Here is an 8557-nt window from a genome sequence, read left to right on the forward strand (position 1 = left end):
CACAGCCTAGGAGTCTCAAGCCAGTACAGGAACAAGGAGGCAGGTTGCCCTCTTGGGGCAAAACTGTGACCCCACCCTTGATGAAGAAGGCCTGTAGGAACACAGGACCTGTGAGCAGGTAGACTCCTGAAGGTTTAAGATTCTGTAGAGCAGGGATGTGCAGTGCCAGTGCTCAACTAGCAACTGATGGACAGGAATAGGTAGAGCTGCTCTGAGTGCATTCCCTTGGCAAGCTGGGGCCAGAGGCACACAGGAAGGAATTAATCATGTGGTATCATAGGCCAGGTGCAGAAGCAAATGAGCCAGAGTGGAACCAGGACCAGCCAGGGCCAAGGCAGGGAGAAGAGTTCCTCTAGCTGACATTGACAGGAAAGCAGAGTCAAAAACCTGGAATGGTTTGCTTCAAAGACTGGATGCTGCCTAATGACCTCAAAGACCAATGATACCTGGACTCTTGAGTGAGCAAGGCAGATTTTGGATGAGCACACAACTTCAAGTAAGCCCAGACATGATTTCCTCTAGTTTCTGCTGCTCCTAGAGGCAGAATCATCTGAGAACTGATTGAGGAGTGCCTGTATATCCCAGAGACCAGTGCACTCTAGGGTAAAAGGAGTCATTCAGCCCTTACTCTTGGTTAGATGCAGGACTCTAGTGTAGTTTGAATAAAGTGTGTTACAGAACAAATTTCTAAGACCTTTAGGTTGAGTGAGTGTTAGAGTTTGTCTAGTAGTATATTTCTCATCAGTATCTATTTAGCTGTTCTGCATAGGCCTTTGATATATGGAAATAAGTAAGAAATTCTTCCCAGAAACCCCAAAATAATTATAATGTTGAGAGAAGAATAAAGTAGGAACTCTGTCTGTACTGAAGAAGGAATTGGGTGGACAGAAAAGAGGTGACTGCATGAGGTCAGGAGTTCAAGACCAGCCTGGCCAACATGGTGAAACCCCATCTCTACAAAAATACAAAAATTAGCCGGGCATGATGGTGGGTGCCTGTAATCCCAGCTACTTGGGAGGCTGAGGCAGGAGAATTGCTAGAACTTGGGAGGTGGAGGTTGCAGTGAGCCAAGATCGTGCCATTGCACTCTAGCCTGGGCAACTGAGCGAGACTCTGTCTCAAAAAAAAAAAAAAAAGGTACCTGGTGACTGGTCACTGTGAGCTGGATCTGGGGAAGGTGGGAATGAAGACTAAGGGCTCTTGCTGAGAGGAGTTTGTGTAAGCCTTTTTCAGGTTCTCATGTCTTTAGCATTTAAATCCTGGACTTAATAAGTAGACTAGCAGTTGTGGCATCAACACAACTAAAAGCCTCTTAGCGTACACTTGGAAAATCAGTCTGAAGTGAAAGAAACTTTTGGTGAAGTGTAAGTGGAAATGTTGGTTGGGTACAGTGGTTCATACCTGTAATCCCAACATTTTGGGAGGCAAAGGTGGGAGGATTGCTTGAGACCAGGAGTTTGAGACCAGTCTGGGCAACATAGCAAGACCCCTTTTCTTTTTCTTTTTTTTGTGGGGAGACAAGGTCTGGCTTTGTTACCCAGGCTAACGTGCAGTGCAGTGGCACTCTAACACTCAGCCAACCTAAGGGTCTTAGTACTATCCATAGAAAAAGCATTGACAAAAAGCATGCCGTATGTTAAGATCAAGATTTATCTTTGGATGTTGAGTGCAACACTTGTTATAAGAAGCAAAATAAACTTAGAAGCAAAGGAGTGGATGAGGATATGTCTTGGGGGAAAATCCAAAGATTAGTTGTGATCAGAGTATAGTACTTTTTGGCCTGACTTACATAACAGACTCTGCAAAATGTTAAAACCTTTAATGAAAACAAGTGAGATGTTGGACTCTAGTGTCACTCTTAATAATGAAATAGCCAACATTTGTTGAGCTTTTACTACATACCACAGGTGTTCTTCTAAGCTTTTTACTTTCATTAGCTCAATAGTCCTTGCCTTATCATATAATAGGCACTACTGCATTGATATATGTTGTCATTTACCGAGGGAGCAGTTATTAAGAGCCCAGACAATAAGCTGAGAAATCTGAGTTGACTTTAAAGTCCTCCTGTGTTTCAACAAGGGTGCCAAGACCATTCAGTGGAGGAGGGACAGTCTTTTCAAAAAATGGTACTTAGAAAGCTGGATATCCACATACAAAATAATGTTGCTGGACTCCTTACCTTATACCATATACAGAACTTAAAGTGGATCAAATACCTAAATGTAAAACTGTTAGAAGAAAACAGAGGGCAAAAGCTTCATGATGTTAGATTTGGCAATTATTTCTCAGATATGACTCCAAAAGCAAAGGCAACAACAACAAAAAAGATGAATTGGATTTCATCAAAATTATAAACTTTTGTGCATCAAAGAATATGAAGAACAATGAAAAGACAACCCACAGAACGAGAAAAAAAATTTGCAAATTATATATCTGATAAGCGATTAATATACAGGAAAACAAACAACCCAATTGAAACATAAAGTAGCCAAGTGCATTGGCACACACTTATACTCCCTACTATTCAGGAGGCTGAGGCAGGAGGATTGCTGAGCCCAGAAGTTCGAGACCAGCCTGGGCAACATAGCAAGACCCTATCTCAAACAATAAATTATAAGCAAAGGACTTAAATAGACATTTCTCCAAAGATGATATACAAATGGCCAATAAGAACATGAAAAGAGGTTCAACATCACTAGTCATTAGGGAAATGCAGATCAAAACCACAGTGAGATACCAATTCATACCCATTAGAATGGCTATTATCAAAAAAATGGGGCCAAGCACAGTGGCTCACACCTGTAATCCCAGCACTCTAGGAGGCCAAGGCAGGTGGATCACCTAAGGTCAGGAGTTCAAGACCAGCCTGGCCAACATGGCAAAATCCTCTCTCTACTAAAAGATGCAAAAATTAGCTGGTTGTGGTGGCGGGTGCCTGTAGTCCCAGCTACTCAGGAGGCTGAGGCACGAGAATTGCTTGAACCTGGGAGATGGAGGTTGCAGTAAGCTGGAATCACGCCACTGCACTCCAGACTGAACAGAGCAAGACTCCATCAAAAAAAAAGAAAGAAAGAGAAGAGAAGAGAGAGAAAAGATGGAAAAGACAAAATTGTTGGTAAAGATATTGAGAAATTTGAACCCTTGTTATTACTGGTAATATAAAATGGTATAGCCACTGTGAAAAACAGTTTGATGTGTCCTCAGAAAGTTCGAGAATTACCTTATGACCCAGCAATTCAATTTTTAGGTTTATATTCAAAAGAATTGAAAGCAGAGACTGAAATAAGTACAGATACTTGGATGCCAGTATTTATAATAGCATTATTCACAGTGGCCAAAAGGTGGAACCAACCCAAGAATCCATGAGCGGATGAATGGATAAACAAAATGTGATTTAGACATACAACAAAATATATTCAGCCTTTTTTTGTTTTTGTTTTTGTTTATTTTGAGATGGAGTTTCGCTCTTGTTGCCCAGGCTGGAGTGCAATGGCACGATCTCAGCTCACTGCAACCTCCACCTCCCAGGTTCAAGCGATTCTCCTGCCTCAACCTCCTGAGTAGCTGGGATTACAGGCACACGCCACCATGCCTGGCTAATTTTGTATTTTTAGTAGAGACGGGGTTTCTCCATGTTGGTCAGGCTGGTCTCAAACTCCTGACCTCACGTGATCTGCCCCGCCTCAGCCTCCCAAAGTGCTGGGATTACAGGCATGAGCCACCGTGCCCAGCCTGAATCTTTTTATGTTTATTGTCTATTGTCTGTGGATTTTGTTTCATTCTTAGGAATGCCCTCCTTATTCCATGACTATAAAATATTTGCTAATGGTTTCCTCTGGTATGGTTTGAGTTTTCTTTTTTACATTTAAATGTTTGATGTTCCTGAGGTGTGATTCGATTTAGGTTGTTAGGTATAGTTCAAATGAATTTTTATTATTTTACATATATATTTAAATCTAATTTTACTGGTTTTTGTTGTTGTTGTTGTTCTTGTTGTTGTTGCTGTTGGAGACAGCCTCACTCTGCCACCCAGGCTGGAGTGCAGTGGTGTGTGTGATCATAGCTCACTGCAGCCTCAAATTCCTGGGCTCCAGTTACCTTCCTAGCTCAACCTTCTGAGCAGCTGGGACTACAGGCATGGACCACTATGCCTGGTTAATTTTTAAATTGTTTTTATTTTTGTGGAGACAAGGTTTCACTGTCTTGCCCAGGCTGATCTCAAGCTCCTTGGCTCAAGTGATCCATCCTCCTTGGCCTCCCAAAGTGCTGGGATTACAGGTGTGACCCACTGTACCTGGCCTCAGATGGATTTTTAATAGGCTAACCTGTTTATTCCAATGATAATTCAATCCTTGATTGAGTAATCCACCTTTTCCACAGTAATCTGAATTGTCCCCTTTATTAAATACTAAATTTCTATGCGTATATGTGGGTGTATTTTTGGTTTTCTGTTCTATTACATTGATTGGCCTTTTCATGCATTAATACAACTACAGCCTTTTATTTATTGAAGTATTGTACTATTGTACTATTTAGTACATGGATAGGACTAAGCCTTTTTCATGCCTGTTTTTTGTAGAGCTTGTAGTTTAGGAATCATTTTAAAATTTTTACATGGCTTAACCTGGGAGGCAGAGGTTGCAGTGAGCAGAGATTGTGCCACTACACTCCAACCTGGGCAACAAAGTGAGACTACATTCCAAAAAAAAAGAAAAAGAAAAACAGAAAAATAATAATTACATCTGCAAAGACCTTATTTCCAGGTAAGTTCACATTCACAAGTATCAGGAATTAGAACTTGGACATATCTTTTTGAGGTATACAATTTAACCCACTACACCCAGTTGACAATATATAGCAAGACCCTCTTCACTTAGTGTCCTGAAGGAAATAATCCTATAGTGGAAAAGTTTTTGTTTCTATTTTTTCTTTCTTTTCTTTCTTTTTTTTTCTGAGATGGAGTTTTGCTCGTTGCCCAGGCTGGAGTGCTGTGGCACGATCTCGGCTCACTGCAACCTCCGCCTCCCAAGTTCAAGTGATTCTCCTGCCTCAGCCTCCCAAGTAGCTGGGACTATAAGCACATGCCACCACACCTGGCTAATTGTTTGTATTTTTAGTAGAGACGGGGTTTCACCATCTTGGCCAGGCTGGTCTTGATCTCCTGACCTCGTGATCCACCCACGTCAGCCTCTCAAAGTGCTGGGATTACAAGTGTGAGCCACCTCGCCCCGCCTGTTCTCTTTTTCTTTGTACATTCTGTCAATATTTTAGTCGTTAATTAGTAAATGATGGCAGTGTTTTTCAAACTGCAGGTTGTCACCCATTAGAGGATGGTGAAATTAGCTTAGTTGGTCACAATCAATACCCTTTATAATATAAAAAAGAATGGAGCAGAGTCTATTAATTTCTTTTTGAAATATATAGACATGATGTAAAAAGTTTTTTGTTTTTTGTGGTTTTTTTGGGACAGAATCTCACTCTGATGCCCAGGCTGGAGTGCAGTGGCACGATCTCGGCTCACGGCAACCTCCGCCTCCTGGGTCCAAGCTATTCTCTGTCTCAGCCTCCTAAATAGCTGGGATTACAGGCGCCCACCACCACGCCCAGCTAATTTTTGTATTTTTAGTAGAGGCAGGGTTTTACCATCTTGGCCAGGCTGGTCTTGAACTCCTGACCTCGTGATCCACATGCCTTGGCCTCCCAAAGTGCTGGGATTACAGGCGTAAGCCACCATTCCTGGTGTAAAATGTATTTTTTATTATGAGTCTAAGTCAAAAAAGCATAAGAAACACGTATGATGCATTCTTACCTTGTAATAATGAATAGCCATTAAGAAGACTGAAGTTGGGCTGGGCGCAGTGGCTCACACCTGTAATCTCAGCACTATGGGAGGCCGAGGCAGGTGGATCACCTGAGGTCAGGAGTTTGAGACCAGCCTGGCCAACATGGTGAAACCCCTTCCCTACTAAAAATACAAAAATTAGCCAGGCATGGTGGCGCATGCCTATAATCCCAGCAACTAGGGGGTGCTGAGGCAGGAGGATTGCTTGAACCTGGGAGACAGATGGGACGTGGTGGCTCACATCTGTAATCCCAGAGCTTTGGGAGGCCGAGGTGGGCGGAGCACTTCAGATCAGGAGTTCCAGACCAGCCTGGCCAACACGGTGAAACCCCATCTCTACTAAAAATACAAAACTTAGCCAGGCTTGGTGGCGGATGCCTGTAATCCCAGCTACTCAGGAGGCTAAGGCAGGAGAATCGCTTGAACCCGGAAGGCAGAGGTTGCAGTGAGCCGAGATGGCACCACTGCACTCCAGCACGGGTGACACAACAAGACTCCATCTTGGGGGAAAAAAAGCCAGGGAGAGATTTTTATATGGTTTTAGGGCCTAGGCTGGATCATTTTGTTTTGTTTTCTTTTTTTTTTTTTTTGGAGATGGAGTCTCACTTTGTCACCCAGGCTGGAGTACACTGGGGTGACCTTGGCTCGCTGCAACCTCCACTTCTCAGGTTCAAGTGATTCTCCTGCCTCAGCCTCCCGAGTAGCTGGGATTACAGGCACGTGCCACCATGCCTAGCTAATTTTTATATTTTTAGTAGAGACAGGTTTCACCATGTTGGCCAGGCTGGTCTCGGACTCCTGACCTCGTGATCAGCCCACCTCGGCCTCCCAGAATGCTGGGATTACAGGCGTGAGTCCCCACACCCAGCTTTGTTTGTTTGTTTTTTGTTCTTTTTTTTGAGACGGAGTCTCTCTCTTGCCCAGGCTGGAATACAGTGGCGTGATCTCGGCTCACTGCAACCTTCACCTCCTGGGTTCAAGCAATTCTGTCTCAGCCTCCCAGTAGCTGGGATTACAGACACATGCCACAACACCCAGCTAGTTTTTGTATTTTCAGTAGAAATAGGGTTTCACCATGTTGGCCAGGCTGGTCTCGAACTCCTGACCTGAAGTGATCCCCCTACCTCACCCTCCCAAAGTACTAGAATTATAGGTATGAGCCACCACTCCCAGTCTAAAATTGACATTTTAAAATATTATTTTATTAATTAATTTTAAAATAATAGTAATAAGCCAGGCACAGGCCGGGCGCAATGGCTCACGCCTGTAGTCCCAGCACTTTGGGAGGCCGAGGTGGGCACATCACGAAGTTAGGAGATTGAGACCATCCTGGCTAACACGGTGAAACCCTGTCTCTACTAAAAATACAAAAAATTAGCCGGGTATGGTGGCAGGTGCCTGTAGTCCCAGCAACTTGGGAGGCTGAGGCAGGAGAATGGTGTGAACCTGGGAGGCGGAGCTTGCAGCGAGCCGAGATCACGCCACTGTCCTCCAGACTGGGCAACAGGGCGAGACTTTGTCTAAAAAAAATTTTAAAAATAAGTCAGGCACAATGGTTCACGCCTATAATCATAACACTTTGGGAGGCTAAGGTGGGAGGATCACTTGAAGCTGAGAGTGGAGACAAGCCTGAGCAACCTAATGAAACTGCATCTCTATGAACAATAAAGTTAACCAGGTGTGGTGGCACATGCCTGTAGTCCCAGCTACTTGGGAATATTGCTTGAATTAAGGAGTTTGAGGCTACGGTGAAATATGATGGAGCCACTGCATACCAGCCTGGGCGACAGAGTGAGACCGTTTCTCTAAAACAATAAAATGACAGTAATAGCCACTACATGTTATAACATTTTTATTGTCAGTTTTTTTTTTTTTTTTTTTTTTTTTTTTTTTTTTTTTTATACTTTAAGTTCTAGGTACATGTGCATAACGTGCAGGTTTGTTACATATGTATACTTATGCCATGTTGGTGTGCTGCACCCATCAACTCGTCAGCACCCATCAATTCATCATTATATCATGTATAACTCCCCAGTGCAATCCCTCCCTCCTCCCCCTCCCCCCTCCCCATGATAGGCCCCAGTGCGTGATGTTCCCCTTCCCGAGTCCAAGTGATGTCAATTACAGTTCCCACCTATGAGTGAGAACTTTATCTAATATTAACATAACATTACATTTTAATGAAAAATAACTATTTGCCAAAACAAAAAAGAATGGCATCATTCTACATTTTTGCAAATATGTGTAGTGGGGCTCATTAGGCGATTGCATGGACTCTCATCCCAGTCCACTTCTATTTATTAGCTGGTTAGCATTGCAGCAGTCATCCTCATTCTGGTTATCCATTGCTGGGAGAAAGAAATCTATGAACTCTACCTAATGTTGGTGAGCAATGTGCCTTATATGGTTTGGCTCTGTGTCCCCACCCAAATCTCACCTTGAATTGTAATAATCCCCATGTGTAAAGGGCAAGACCAGGTAGAAGTAATTGGATCATGGGGGTGGTTTCCCCCATGCTGTTCTCATGATAAGTGACTCTCACGACATCTGATGGTTTTATAAGCATCTGGCATTTCCCCTGCTGGCGCTCATTCATTCTCCTACCACTCTGTGAAGAGGTGCCTTCTGCCGTGATTGTAAGTTTCCTGAGGTCTCTCCAGCAATGTGGAACTGTGAGTCAATTAAACCTCTTTTCTTTATAAAGTACCCAGTCTC

Source organism: Rhinopithecus roxellana, chromosome 4 (assembly GCF_007565055.1).
Source record: "Rhinopithecus roxellana isolate Shanxi Qingling chromosome 4, ASM756505v1, whole genome shotgun sequence".
NCBI lineage: Eukaryota > Metazoa > Chordata > Mammalia > Primates > Cercopithecidae > Rhinopithecus > Rhinopithecus roxellana.